Source organism: Mesocricetus auratus, unplaced genomic scaffold (assembly GCF_017639785.1).
Source record: "Mesocricetus auratus isolate SY011 unplaced genomic scaffold, BCM_Maur_2.0 Super-Scaffold_100004, whole genome shotgun sequence".
Lineage (NCBI taxonomy): Eukaryota > Metazoa > Chordata > Mammalia > Rodentia > Cricetidae > Mesocricetus > Mesocricetus auratus.
The window spans coordinates 94,907,177-94,921,688 of NW_024429189.1; the positions used below are offsets into that span (position 1 = coordinate 94,907,177).

Here is a 14,512-nt window from a genome sequence, read left to right on the forward strand (position 1 = left end):
CTGTAATTTATCCTGTTTTTCACGAAGAATGTGTGCGTTAGTCAGGCGTGCACATGTCTTGTAAGTCCCCTTTCATTTGTGGCTGGAAAGAAAGGTCACAAAGCTGCCAGTCATGTTGGGGGTAAGCACCCAGAATGCACCTATTATGCTGATCTAGGCAATATTTGGGGATAGTAATGGATGTCCGTGAATAGATTCTGAAAACGTAGTGATTTGGGATAGCAATGTGAGTGATGACGGGAATCTGAAAGCAGTCGAGAGAAGATGGAATGAGGGATGGAAAGATTGGCCTCTCTTTGGGGATCATGATGGACCACATCTTCCCGAGCCAGTCGGAGCACCTGCTCACAGGCTGAATGGTTTCAAGTTTCCCACTTGAACTCCTATACTGCCAGGAATGGCCTACATTTTGGCAGTTTCTAACTTGTGCTTAGAAATGCTGCTTCAGGGTTGGGGAGATGGCTCAGTGAATGAAGCTCTCCCTACTCAAGCATAGTAAGCTGACTTCAGATCTCTAGTGCCCCGCAAAAAGCCAGGAATGGCCATGGGAGAAACCCAATGCAGTACTTATAAGTACATAGATAAGCACATACATGCATTGGTGTACATATAACATGTGTACATGCATGCACACACAAACTTTCCTTTTTACTGAGACAGGGTTTCTCTGTATAGTCCTGGCTGCCCTGGAACTTGCTTTGTGAACCAGGCTGGCCTCAAACTCAGAGATCCATCTGCCTCTGCCTCCCAACTGCTAGGACTAAAGGTGTGAGCCACCACACCCAGCCACAAATGTTTTTTTAGAGAAAGAAGGCCTATCCTATACTAGCTTGAGCCAAGTGTGTAAAGAAACTGGGTGGCATCGTTCTTCAGGAAACTCCAGAGAGTTGGTTGTAGAAATCAAGACCTGTCAATGTTTATTTTGGGGAAAGGGAGAACAGCCAAAATTGCCAGGGAAGAACACAGTTAGTTCAGTGAACCTGAGACTGCCGATATTGGGAACACTCCTGTCTCCTGGACTAAGCTGGGACACACTTAAGATTTTCAAAAACCAAGTCTAAACCTCATGCCACCAGTTACTAAGCAGGTGACAGGGGCTGGGCACCTGGAAGCTGGCACCCTTAGAGCAGCCAGAGAGAAGCCGGTGAAGCCTCCTCCCTCTACCAGGCTGCAGAATTCTCCTCCAGAGTCTTTCCCAGTCAGCTCTGCAGCTATCAAGACGCCAGTATAAGAGCAAGTGTGCTCTTTCTTCTTCCTGGAAGTGCTAGTGAATGCTTTGGTCTTGTCCTCTGCTCCTCATTAAGACAAATGAGTTCTATTGGGGGGGGGGCGGGAAGCTGCTCTAACCCAGGAAGCTAGCCACTCTCCTTTCTGCTCAGCAAAGCTCACACCTCTCTACGGGCCCTGTCCTGTCAGGTGGCCTGGTCTAGCAACAGTCTGAAGTTATCTCAACTCTAGAAGTCCTGACAGACACTAAGAAACACAAGCACGTTACATTCCCATGATAGTATGTTCTGGAGAGGCAGCAGGGCTCGACAGAATTTAGGAAGACAGCAGCTCCAAAGGATGTTAAGAGACAATACAGCCAAACCCTGTTCAGCTTAATTTTGAGTCAAAATCTCTTACTGGCCTTGAACTCACTCAGGGAGCTACGTGGATCTGCCTGTTTCTGCCTCCCCAGAACCTGGCCTTTATCTATGTGGGTACTTGTGTGACAAACACTTTTCTCCTCAGCCCCTTACCCTCCTTTTAACAGAATGGGAGTGGTCTGCGGCTGGAAGCGGTGGCCCCTCACTCTGATGGCCCACTGTCCATACTATTCCCACCTAAGATCTCCTTTCCCCCTTCCCCATGCTAACGCAAAGCCACCAGATCTGCTGACTGGAGGACAACGTGAACTCTGCTTCACCCAGAGACCACTGAAGGTAGCAGCAGCTGCAAGGGACAGAGTCCAGAGTCACAGTGTCCAGTGAGGACACGTCACAGATGGCCCTATGTTAGTGCAAGGCCTAGGTGGTTGCTAAGCTGTTGGAGGAAAAGAGAGAGGGCCACCTGAGAACTGCTGCTGGGAATTGCAACCTGAGCAAACATGACCCATCTTTCCTCACTGTGCTTGAGATACAACCAGTGTGAGCCCTGGGCCACATCTTACTCATCCATCCCTAAGTGATAATATAACCTCCTTAACAGGCTCCACAGTCACCTAAGCCTCTGCATAATGCCTGTGAGGGATTCTCTAGAAAGATTCATTGGGGTGGGAAGATGTCCCTTAACTGTAGGTAGCACCCTGCCATGGGCTGGGGCTTGGATTGAATAACAAGGCGAAGGCAAGCCGAGCATCAGCATTATCTCCCTCAGCGTCCTGACCAGTGACTTCACACTCCTTCAGCCAGCCCTTCCCCACCAAGAAGGACTACACCCTCAAACTGTAAGCCAAAAATCAAAAAAGACCACCCCCCCCCTTAAATTGCTTCTTGTCACATATTTAGCCATAGCAGCAAGCAAAGTCACTAACCCTGGCTTCTTTTTTTTTTTCAATACAAATACATTTATTGGTCTACTATTTTAATGCAGTTTTTAAAAAAGAGAAATAATTACCTAACAAATACAGAAATGACTGAAGGTACACACCAAGATACAATTACTATTATATAAATCCAGTTGATGTAAAGAGTGTCCATATTTTATTTTTTTTTATTTTCCAGTTTAAATTTAGATAAGAAACAAGGTTGCTTCACAAGTCAGTTCCAGGTCCCTCTCCCATTCCCTCCCCTCCTCCCGTGCCCTCCCCCCAACCCCCCCATATTCCCCTCATTTCCCCAGGGAGGGTGAGGCCCTCCATGGGGGTGTCCATAGTCTGTCATTTCATATAGGGCAGGGCCTAGACCCTTTCCCAAGAGTTCAGGGTGAGAGTGCACCTCACATTGTTCTATGGGAGTCCAAAGTCCGTGTGTATACTTGGGATGGGTACTGTACCACCCTGAACGCGCCCTATCTCGTCTAACCCTGGCTTCTACATGGATGAGTTCCTTTCTTTAGCTCCTTCTCTGTAGTGTTACATGCCTTCCCACCACTGTGCAACACAATGCCCAGGCCTCTCTTCACTTGCAAAATGGGAACTCTCTAGCCAATGAGCAGTCCCTGCCCGCTCCCCTCCTCTCAGCCCCCCCCCCCCCCCCGTCAGCTGCCACCCTACATCTCTACCTGAAAGTGACCACCCTAAGTACTTCACATAAAATCAGACAGTATGTTCTTCCATGTGTGGCTAATTTTCACTAACTGCATCTGGACTCAACTAAAACCCAAGCTGCCAGGCATTGTGTGGTGAAGAACTTTCTCAAGCCTCAGCTTGGAGGATCTGTAGTTCCCAACGAAAGGCTGGCACAGGTGCAGGGCACAACTCGAGGGTTTGACTCACCCTCACTCCACCCGCAGCCAACACTGTCCACCAAACATATCCTCTGTTCTCATGGTCACGTGCGCCAGATTTCTGTTTGGAAACCAATGACAACTCCAAGCTACACAGAACCCAGAGAAGTGTGATACCCACTTCAGTGGGAGTTCTTTTAGTTGTTTTTCCCTTCAAGGGACAGAGCTGAAGCTGTTGATGGAAAAACACACTTCCATGGATCAGCACTGGGTAGCCATGTGCACATCTGTTCCTAACAGGTTTCAGCTGAAAATATACCTAGATCTGCTTATGTGGAACCAGCTAAACACGATAAGATTACAGCTTGGAGGGTAACGATGGAGTCGGGGCGGGGGTGGGGGACTTCCATCTACACTCAGTCTGTGTATTCGCTCCTCACACTTTAGCACAGACGTGTTGACTGGGCCGGATTTGCTGTGTATTTTAAACGCCTGAATGGCTCACGATTAGTTGCCTTTCTGCAGCACAGTCTCCCGTTTGCCTCCCATGGGAGCCTGAAAAGAGAATGCAGCTGGGAAGTCACTTGGATTTGAGGAGTTCGCCCAGGAGAAAGACAGTGCACTAGCTACTCGCACGGACAAGAACATCATGGGAGTGGGAGCATGTGGCTAAAACCTCATGGCCGACAGGAGGGGTGTTCCCTTAATCTCCCACTAATGGCATCAAATTCTGTACCCATCAGAATTACACTCATGGATTAGGTCAGAACCCTCAATCACCCAGTGACTTCTCAACCTTTGGATTCACCAGCTGGGACCAAGACTGTAACCCGGGAGGAGTTTTGGGTAGACATTTCATACCTAAACCATTACAGACACCAAAGGCCCCTGAGGAAGGGCAGGCGTGTGCCAAGGGCTCTTCCTGTAGGCCCTGTGCTGAGGGAGGGGTTGACCTTGAATCTACAGCTACACTGGGAAGCTGCATAGTCAGTTGCAGCACAGAGCTGAGCAGACAGGTTGGGGTGGTTTTCTGAGAGTTGGGGTACTCTAGAGGAAATTTTCCCTTCCATCTAACTATCCTCAAAGTTAAGGTCATAGTTGACAAGCTCACAGGACCCAGCAGGAACAGAAGGAATAAGGACTAGTGGATGGCTAATAATGGCTTCAGCAGATTAACACTGGGGAGAAAATAGACCTTGGTAGGCCCAGCTTTTCTGAGTTTTGCAGGGATAGAGATCACTGGGTTTTAACATGATGACTCCAGTATTGAAGGCAAATTAAAACCCCGCCCCTGCTGTGACTTGTGAGCTCTCATGGGTCCTTTGGCATCTCCACGAGAGGGAGGAAGGGACTGCATTGACTTTGCCTACTCCCGGCCCTGCTCACCAGGGTCCCATCTCCCGTTTCAGGGAGGTCCATCTGGGGCAAAAGGTATCACAGTTTAGTGCCCTTCGCCGTTTTCCCTCTGAATGTCACCAGACTCCGTGGCTTGAAATATGCACTCATCTGCAGACATCTATCCATAATTCATCTCTAAAAATTGGTATCAGTCTATAAAATGCACCACAGGAGGCAGGAATAACAGTCACATAGCCTCAGAAACAATCAGCTGAAATTGACATCTGAAAACATAACTGCCCCTGCACTCACTCCTGAAACCCCTGTCGGGAGGTGGGGGGGGGGGATTGGTAAGGTCTTTTTGATGGGCCTCGTGCTGTGAGCGCTCACCTAGTGTAGTTCATCAAAAATCACTTCTTTTAATAAGCAGCCCACAGGAAAACGATTATTGATGGCAGCTTCATTATACAAGGAGTTCTAATACAAAGAACATTATCACCCACAACTCTGTGACCTGTTAGATGATACTGAATTTTAATTAAGAAAACATCGATATGTTAAATTGATGGCAAGGAGGGTACTGCTCCAAGGCTTTAGAAAGAAACCGGGAAGGCAAACTATGGCTGACAGGTTGTCTCAACGAACTGTGCAATGTGCCTTAACATTTGTCATCTGTGGCTTTTGTCTGAGGCTTTCAGTTCTGTTTGCTCTTTAAGACCAGTTTTCACTGCGAGGCCCTGACTGGCTCCCAACTGTCAGCCTGTCCTGCCTGTTCCTCCCAGGTGCTGGGATTACAGGTTCAGGGCACCATGTGGACACTTTAGTTTGGGCAAAGCAGGATCCAAGCTGTGCACACCCACAGGAGGGAGGGTGCTGGGATTCAGGAAGGGAGCTAGCTTTCCCTCTGAGTACCTCCACAGCACACTCTTGAAAGAGGACCCGTAGTTAAAACCCCCACCTCCCCACTTGGCTACTGCCCCTGGTTGTGCGAGACAAGACCATGAAAGGAAGCTTCGGGTTTTTTGTTTTTGTTTTTTCTTTTTTCTTTCCTGAGCAAGAAACTTGACCCTATTTCCAGGCGATTGACTTAAGAAGGCCTTCTGCAGTGGGACTGATAAATGGAAACACTCTTCTGAAAGCAGTAGATTAACAATATAACGACAGGCAAGGATGTTTCAGCCACCCCCCCAGCTCTAAGAGCACAGGCTTCTGAACGATGCTGTAAAGAACAGGAACACCTAAGTGCTCCAAGCCAGTTGAAACACTGCCTTCAGAAAAGGCCTTGTCTACAGCAGGTGAGTGTCCTACACCCGCTCTGGACAGCCTCTAGGCCATGCTGTGTCAGAGCAGGCCCAAAGTTCTGTGAAAGAGTACACACTTTGCCCCAACCACAGAGCACTGAGCTGTGGCCAGGACCTCTGGGGAAGTCACTGGCCGGTGTCCAAAGAGGAAGTAACTGCCTGGGTCTTGGGAGTTAACAACAACCAGCTTCATGCCTCGGGCAGAGAATACATATAGGGTGCTAAGTGAGGCCGCCACTTGTTCTGAAGGATTTGGGTCTTGGGATACAAAGTGTAGGTCCCACAGCATGGGAGCTGGGGCAATGCTTCTGTTCTGAGTGGGGTGGGAGCGACATAGGGGCACACTGCCACGGGCTAGAAGAATGCCCCCACTTGCTCCAAGGAAGAGAACAGAAAGCAGCCTGAGCCCAGGCTCCAGACCTGTCACAGAAGGGCCGCTGAGGCTGACTGGGCCAGCATAAGGCAGAGAGTCACAGCTGGAGTCTAGGGGAGAAGCTTGCTGTGCTAAAGGAAGAGGTGAGTTTGGTTTTTAGACAGGCAGGAGGGCTGGAGTGATAACTCCGAACATAAGGTGAGTTCAGTCCTCAGCACATAAAGTATAAAGGCTAGGCTGAATGACACTTGCTTCTAATCTCAGTACTGGGAAGGGAGAGACAGGTGGGTCCCAGGGCTCACTGGTCAGTCAGCCTGGCCCACTTGACCAACGAGAGGCCTGTCTCAAAACAAAACAATACAGAGAAACCCTGTCTCGAAAAACCGAAAAAAAAAATCAAAACAAAACAAACCCACAAGATGGTTAGTGCCTAAGGAATGATGCCTAAGGTTTCCTCTCTCTCTCTCTCTCTCTCTCTCTCTCTCTCTCTCTCTCTCTCTCTCTCTCTCTCTCTCTCTCTCTCTCTCTCTGTCTCACACACACACACACACACACAAATGCCACAAAGTTAAAATAAAAAGACAAGAAATCACTGTTGGGGGTCCCAGTCTGCAGAGGGATGTAGTTGGTGCATTTCCCAAAGGCCAGGCTTCACAATATGATGTCCTAGCGGAGGTGTTCCTGGGTATACCTTTGGACCCCGGTCGGCAGACCATACTCTTGTTGCTCTAGCCCTGTCCTCACTGCATAAGGTCAGTGGATGAGCCACAGAAGCCACCGACTCACACAGGTACCCACGCAGGACAGGTTTGTAGAATGCTTTCTGGGAAAATAATGTGCAGCTCCACTGAGGAGCAGTCCAAAATGGGCATCCAGCATCTCAAAAACACCAAGGTGATTTCATCAAGAACCTGGCAGAGGACCACCACAGAAAGAGCCACACTGTATCCCTGAAATGAAGCAGGCAAGCCACATTGGAACCCTGGCTTTAAGTCAAAGGCCCTTTCCAAACACGGGGATGGCAGGCAGAGGGGCCCCAGAAGAGGTCAGGCGTACACTTTCCAGACAGTGTGACCCCTGGACACAGTGCCGCCTCAGTGCTCACAGTCTCCCATGTGGGAAGGTGCTGGTGATGTTTAGGGAAGCTGGGTCTTACGTGTGTGCTCTTCCCACTGGCTGGGAAGGCTTCCTGAAGAAGAAGGGAGGCCAAGGCTGGGTAAAAATGGAGAGCTGGGCTCATGGGGCAGGGTTCACTGTGCCCTACTTGGGCTGGGGCACATGACTAGTTTTCTCTGAGGCAGCACATTTTCCATTCTAAAAATAGCCCACGGTGACCCAAGTCATCTTCCCCTCCCAAAGAGTCCCATGGCTCTGTGCTGTTGTTGTTTTCCCAGAATTTTTTGTGATTTCTGAAAGCAATGAACAATGAAATCATTGTGCTGTCAATGCCCATCCGATGATCCCCCAGACTCAACAACCTGAGGACCAATATTCAACCCTTTTTGAAAGAAGAACTTGAAGAACTTGCCCTGGGAGGTAAGGGAAGCTCCCTTTGACAACCCTCTTCAGTCACCTGCCTTCTCCCTCCATCCAGGGAAACAGGGGTGCCGTTCCATTAGGAAGGGTTGGCTGCCACCCCAACATGCCACTCACCCACCTCAGCCCCCCATGCACACAAGTTAACAGCAGGCCATGTGTATGAACCTGAAGTTTTGGGCCTCTGCCTAGGCCTGAGCTAGCTTCAGCTGGAGGACCTTTAAAGAGGACACTGGATTTCTGTCTCCCCTGAGAACCTCCCTACACCGATTTTGGTGGTATTTCTGGAAAGTTTAGGACACAATCTTTTTGAAGAGGCCCACCCATTGCTGGTCTGGTGACTCCTGAGATCCGAGTTCCTTGACTGCCTGTTTGCAAGCAAGGGACTATTTTTACACATCTGAGTGGGGCCCTACTAATTGCTGTACAAGCACTTCCAGGGAAGTTCAAGTTTCCCCTGAGGCCGACTGTTAACTCTAACAGTGCCAACAAGGCACTGGGAGTGGGGGTGGGGGAACTTGGTGATTTGCTTCTGAGAGACACAAAATGCACTAGCTTTCTCTAAAGTGTTAATGGCTGCAGACAGGACAGTCATATTAACTTAAACATGGCAAAGGGTGATCAGCGGGGGAGCCATGCGGGCAAGCGAAAGAAAAAGATGTAAAAAGGGGAAGATAGGAAAAAGCAAACCACAAGGACATACACCCTCCCCACCTCCCCTGCCCACCCCCACCCTCACACAGAGCATTATATGTACAGGCCACAGATTGGAGCGAGGTTAAATTTGGCTTGCAGGAATACTGGAAAGAAAGAAAACAGATCAAGTTACACAGAATCCTACTCAGATTGGGGCTCGGGCCTCAGCACACAATGCCTGGCTAAAGAGAACAAGGCCATGGTGTGTTGAGGAAAGCTCACACCCTCTCTCCTACCATCCAGCATGGCTTCCCTCCAGTTATCTGCTGGCCCCCCACTCCCCCCCACCCCCGCTGCAGGCTAATTCCCTGCTCTGCAGGTGGAGACAGATAAAACAAACCAAAATGCTGTAATGGACTGCAGGAAACCTTTCTTCCAGGACTTGATCAGCCTCCAGACAGGAAACATGCATGGGCTTTTCTCCGGACAGCAATCTGTTTTCTTAGGGTGCAGAGAGAGGCCTGGTGGCCAGGGTAAATACGGCAACCGGTGGCAGGGATTTTTGGCAGACTGAGTCGCACCGGAAGTTTGAAAAGACCGCTTCCTATACTCTGATCCCAACCAAAAGTGAGCTGTCAATCTTGCAGGATGGAGGTACTCCGGGAAAGCGCCAGCCAGCAGCCAGGAAAGAGCTGCTGCGAGGGGAAACCTGAGCCACAGGTGCGCGCCTGGAGTCCTCCCCGCTCCCTGCGGCTGCTTCGCCTGGCTAGAGTCCAGCCTCAGAAGCTGGATCCTACAAGTTCACTACCTGGGGCCAATCAGGGCTGCGGGGACAAAAAACACCTCCAGGGAGATTTGTCTTCTCTGTGGAACAGCTGGGCAGACTGGCTGGGAAAATCAAGTTGGCCAAGTGACCACTGCTTATAAAGCCAGCCATGAGATGATCATGTATGTTTTAAACAGTAGAGGTCAGACCCTGTTCCTCCGGCAGACACTCAGGATGCAACATGGAGAGGAGAGGAGAGGACCGCCAGTGCTTCCAGGGAGGGTGGCATGATGGTCCAAGAATACGCCCCATATTGCTGTGGCATGTGGGTCTTTTCAAAGCCATTCTATCTTATCCTGTTTGAGCGCCTCCTGACCCTAGGTGGGTCAGATAGGGAGAATATCTCATTCTCTTTGTACAGCGGAAGAAGATGCCTAAGTAGGGTTTCCCTTCACCTAGCTTCTGAACAGACACATCAGGTCAGGCTTGGTGGCACAGGGTCCTTATACCTGGGTGTACATCACAGTCACCAGCTTTCATTACCTGGTGCCACCAACTCTCCTAAGAATGTTGCCTTCAGGGGCTGGAGAGATGGCTCAGTGGTTAAGAGCACTGACTGTTCTTCCAGAGGTCCTGTGTTCAATTCCCAGCACCCACATGGCAGTTCATAACTGTCTGTAACTCTAGGATCCAACACCCTCACACATACATACAGGCGAGACAACAGTAAAATAAAAATTAGCTAATTAACAAAAAACAATGTTGCTCTTAGCCTGGCAATGGTGGCACATGCCTTTACTCCCAGCACTCAGGAAGCAGAGGCAGGTGGATTTCTGAGTTTGAGGCCAGCTTGGTCTACAGAGTGAGTTCTAGGACAGCCAAGACAGAGAAACCTTGTCTTGGGGGGCTGGGTGCTGCCCTAGGGGCTGGAGGAGTAACTCAGCAGTTAAGAGCACTGGCTGCTGTTCCAGAGGACTCAGGTTCAATTCCCAGCACCCACATGACAGCTCACTACCGTCTGTAACTCCAGCTCTAGGGGACACAATGGCATCTTCTGGTCTCTGCAGGTACCAGGGATGCATGCAGCACACAGACATACATATAGGCAAAATAACTGTACACATAAAAATAAAATTCTAGAATTGAAAAGACAATAAAGAATCTTACCCTGACCTGGGCCTCAGCAGTGGAGGGAGCATCTAGTGTCCTTAATTCTCACCGGGCTCTGCAGTGGTGTGAACTAGCCTACTTTGGCAGCGTGGGGACAGTGCTCAGAGCATATGCAAGGCTGACTCAGTGAGAGATCCCATGCATTTCATCCCTTCTTCTGCCTGTGATGCTGTGGATCCAGAAACCTATGGAGAAAAAAGGGTCAAATGGAAGCTTTGTCTCCTACTATTCTACCTTGCTTTCTGTTGCTATGATAAAACACTGACAAAAACAACTGGGAGAGGAAAGGGTTTATTTGGCTTACAGATTATAGTCCACCATCAAGGGAAGCTAAGACAGGAACCAGGAGAGAGAAACAGAAACAGAGGCTTCAGGGAGGAATGCTGCTTGCTGGCTTACTCAGATACCTTGAATACCCCAGGGCCATCTCCCCAAGCATAATAGTACAGCCCACAATGGGTTAGGCCCACCCATTTCAAAATCAAGACAGTTCCCCACAGACATACCCTACAGGCAAATCTGAAGGAGGCAGTGCCTTGATTGATGTTCCTTCTTCCCAGATAAGTCTAGGTTTGTGTCAAGTTGACAAAAACTATGACATCTACCAAAGCTATGCATTCAAACCCAATCTCTAGCACTTTAGAATGTACCCTTATCTGGAAATTGTGATGCTATGGATATAATCAGTTAAGATGAAGTCACTGGAGTGGGTTGGAATCCAAAATCCCTACAGTCATTATTTAAAGGGAAACTTGGATACCAAGGCATATACTCAGGATACTATACAACAATGAAGACAGAGATCAGATGGTGCAGCTAACAGCTGCCAGCAACATTAACGGTATGAGCAAATTCACTCCCTTAGTCCATACCAGTCTTGGATTTCAGTATGTATTTCTATCCTGTGAGCCCTGGTTTGTGGCTGTCTTCATGGCAAGCTCCTGAAACCCCAGGTGCTAAGAGACTAGGCAGGAAAGGATTTCGGTCTGTAGTAAATGCTCATCCAAAGCCAGCGTCCAGTCCATGCCAAGCTCTGAAGACGTTTATTCTGTCGCCATGATGGGTCTCTGCTTCCTTGGGAGAGAAGGAGAGAAGTCTGGTCTTTCTCTCTTTCATCGCATCCCTATTTGTTTCTCAGCAGAATTCTTCTGAAGTGTCTCAGAAGTGAGAGTCGCAGCATGCACTTCCCCTTCAGGACGTAGACAGGCTCCCATGTGAACTGGGGGGCAGAGGAATACCTTTGTCCTCAGCAACTTAAGACCTGGCCGCTTGGTAACTTCCCTTTTATCCCAGTAGCTTTTCTAGAGAAGTCTGAAAACATATTCACATGACTACAGGACAAACCGCAGTCAGAAACTTCCTTAGGTGGGAATGAGGCTGCAGGATGTACCCACAGGCAGGCTTGTGTGGGGGCCCCAACCCCGACAACACACTCACACACTCATACACACACTCACACACTCACTCATACACTCACACACACACTCACACACACACACACACTCATACACACACTCATACTATGAAACTTCTCCCACATGGTGGGAGTGCCCTCCCCATACCAGCACCCTGTGCAGTGTTGGTCAAGCCTCAACCTCCCCAGGGCAGTGTGGGACTTCATTTCTGTTCTTTGAAGCCCAGTGACAATACCATCCTCTTGACTTGAGCAAACTTTACATCACATGCTACCAGCCTTAGGACTTGGGCAGCCTCTCCAGACACAGGAGGTCCTGGGACTTCAGCATACCTGGCATGGAGTGCCATTCTTTCTGTTTTTCCTGTACCCTAAATCTACCCCTAGTTCTGTGGTTTCCTTCTAAACTCTCTTTCTTCCTTGCCTTTATCCCAAAGTCTTTATTGTTTACACAAGTCCAGAATTATTTTCCTTCAGTAAGCATTACTTAATGTATCAGTTTGGGATATATTTCTTTCCTCAATAGAGACACTCGCTCGTCACAACAACGAGGAGATCCATCAGTGGATGAACGGCCCTTTAAACGTGGTATATGTTCATGGTGGGATACCATACAACAGTAAAGAAAATAATCGACAGGAAAATGAATGTATCTTGAATGTATAACACTAAGTAAGGTAACCCAAAGTAAAAAAGACAAAAAAAAAAATACATGTTCTCCCTTAGATGTGGATCATAATCTATAATGTGTACGTACACGTGTTGTCCTTTTGTTTAAGATTGAAAACGGGGCCGGGCGGTGGTGGCACATGCCTTTAATCCCAGCACTCGGGAGGCAGAGGCAGGCGGATCTCTGTGAGTTCGAGGCCGGGCTGGACCGCTAGCCTCCAAAACAATACGGAGAAACCCCGTCTCGTAAAAACCAAAAAAAAAAAAAAAAAAAAAAAAAAAGATTGAAAACGGTACGCTAGATAGAACCAGAAATACGAGATACATTAACTACAGAGTTTATTCCAGGTGGGGGCGGGGGAGAGCGAGAGGGGGAGAGAAGAGGAGACAGCAAAGAGTGGAGTTAAACAAAAGAACAATATATATGTAAACAGGTTATGAGGCGGGTAGTCCAAAAGTCTAGGAGGCCAAAAGAGGGTAGTATTAGATGATAAGGAAGGATGAGTTGCTATGTATTCATTAAGTTTACACAAGCTAAAGTCACCGGAGAGGAGGGGACCTCAGCTGAGAGAGTGCCTATATGATATCAACCTGTCAGCAGACCTGTGGGGCATTTTCTTGATTGATGATTGATATGGGAGAGTCTAGCTCTCTGTGGGTTGTGCCGGATTTTGGAAGGTTCCTTCTATTGGTTTCTGAACATTTCAGTTCTACATTCACATGCTTTCAAGAGAGTCCAGACACCTCTGTTCAGTCAGTTCCACAGACATTCCCGGTAGGGGGCTGTGTGAGTTGTCCACCCCAACACCACAGATTGAGTGGTAGGGACACTGCTTCCTGCTCGGGCTCACAAATCCACATCAGCCGTAGTGACTTCCATGTAGAGTGCCGTGCAACTCTCAGAGATAAGTCTGCTTTCAAGCCCTGAAGAAGCTCAAAGCAAAACAATCTTCCTGGCACTGAAGCCAACCTCATTGTTTTCAAGTCGAACACATGTTTTACATCAAGAGGAGGGCTGTGGTCAGGGTAGGGGAGCTGAAGGGAGATTCAAAGGTTCCTCGGTTCTCATAGGTCTCAGCCTCTTCAAAGCTTCATCCCACTCGACAGGAGAGCTTCTGCCCACACTTGGGTGCTGTGGTGCATGCGTGGGGACCAGTCTGTGGGCCAGAGAGCAGATCACAGACACAGACAGCAACTGCCATGCACACACCTTTCCTGCAGGACATTTCCCTTCGGAGTTCACTAACTCCCTAAGTCATAGCTGAATGCATCGAGCCTCAATGAGATCCTGACTGTTCACAGGCCATGTTAAGCAATGCTGATGGGTGCAGATGGGCTCAAACTAGCAGGAGTGGGCAACTTCTACTAAGGGTCTATGCAACTATCAAGGGCAACAGATGATGGGGACATCTGCCTGTCTGTGAATTGGAGTGTAGCACATGTGCCATCACCAGGCTTCAGGATAATGCACAGGGAGACAGCTAGATGTCAAGGTATAGCCATTTGTATGATGGTGTTTCTGAAAGAAAGGAGCAGAGGGTGAGAGAGGAGGAGAGAAGAAATAACAGGAGAAAGAGTGGAGAGGAATTACCTTTAGTTACCTACCTATTTTAATTTTCCAGGAAAGTTGACAAAATAGTCTGGAAACTCTCCCTATACCTCACCCGCAGTTTCCCTGACTAGTATATTTGTCACTATCACTCACAATGTAGATTAAATGAGGTCTATGGTTTCCTGGGATTTCTACAGGTTTTGGTTTTTTGTATTTATTTATTTGTTTGTTTGTTTTTCCTAAATGTCAATCTCTTGGTACAGCATCCTATGTTTAGTTATCGCATCTGACTGATGCCCCTAGGCCATGACAATTTCTCAGACTTTTATTTTTGAAGCTTGTGGCCATTTTGAAAACTGTTAGATGGAGTTTTTGTTGTTGTTGTTTT

The 14,512-nt window shown here is 48.4% G+C and overlaps 1 long non-coding RNA gene across 1 annotated transcript in view; it reads right to left on the reverse strand.

The window, feature by feature from the left end:
* Positions 1-14,512, reverse strand: part of LOC106021011 — a 114,985-nt gene that overhangs the window by 14,332 nt on the left and 86,141 nt on the right. The window contains exon 6 of the long non-coding RNA XR_005877387.1: positions 10,487-10,674. This is a non-coding gene — a long non-coding RNA (uncharacterized LOC106021011). The remainder of the gene's footprint in view (positions 1-10,486; positions 10,675-14,512) is intronic.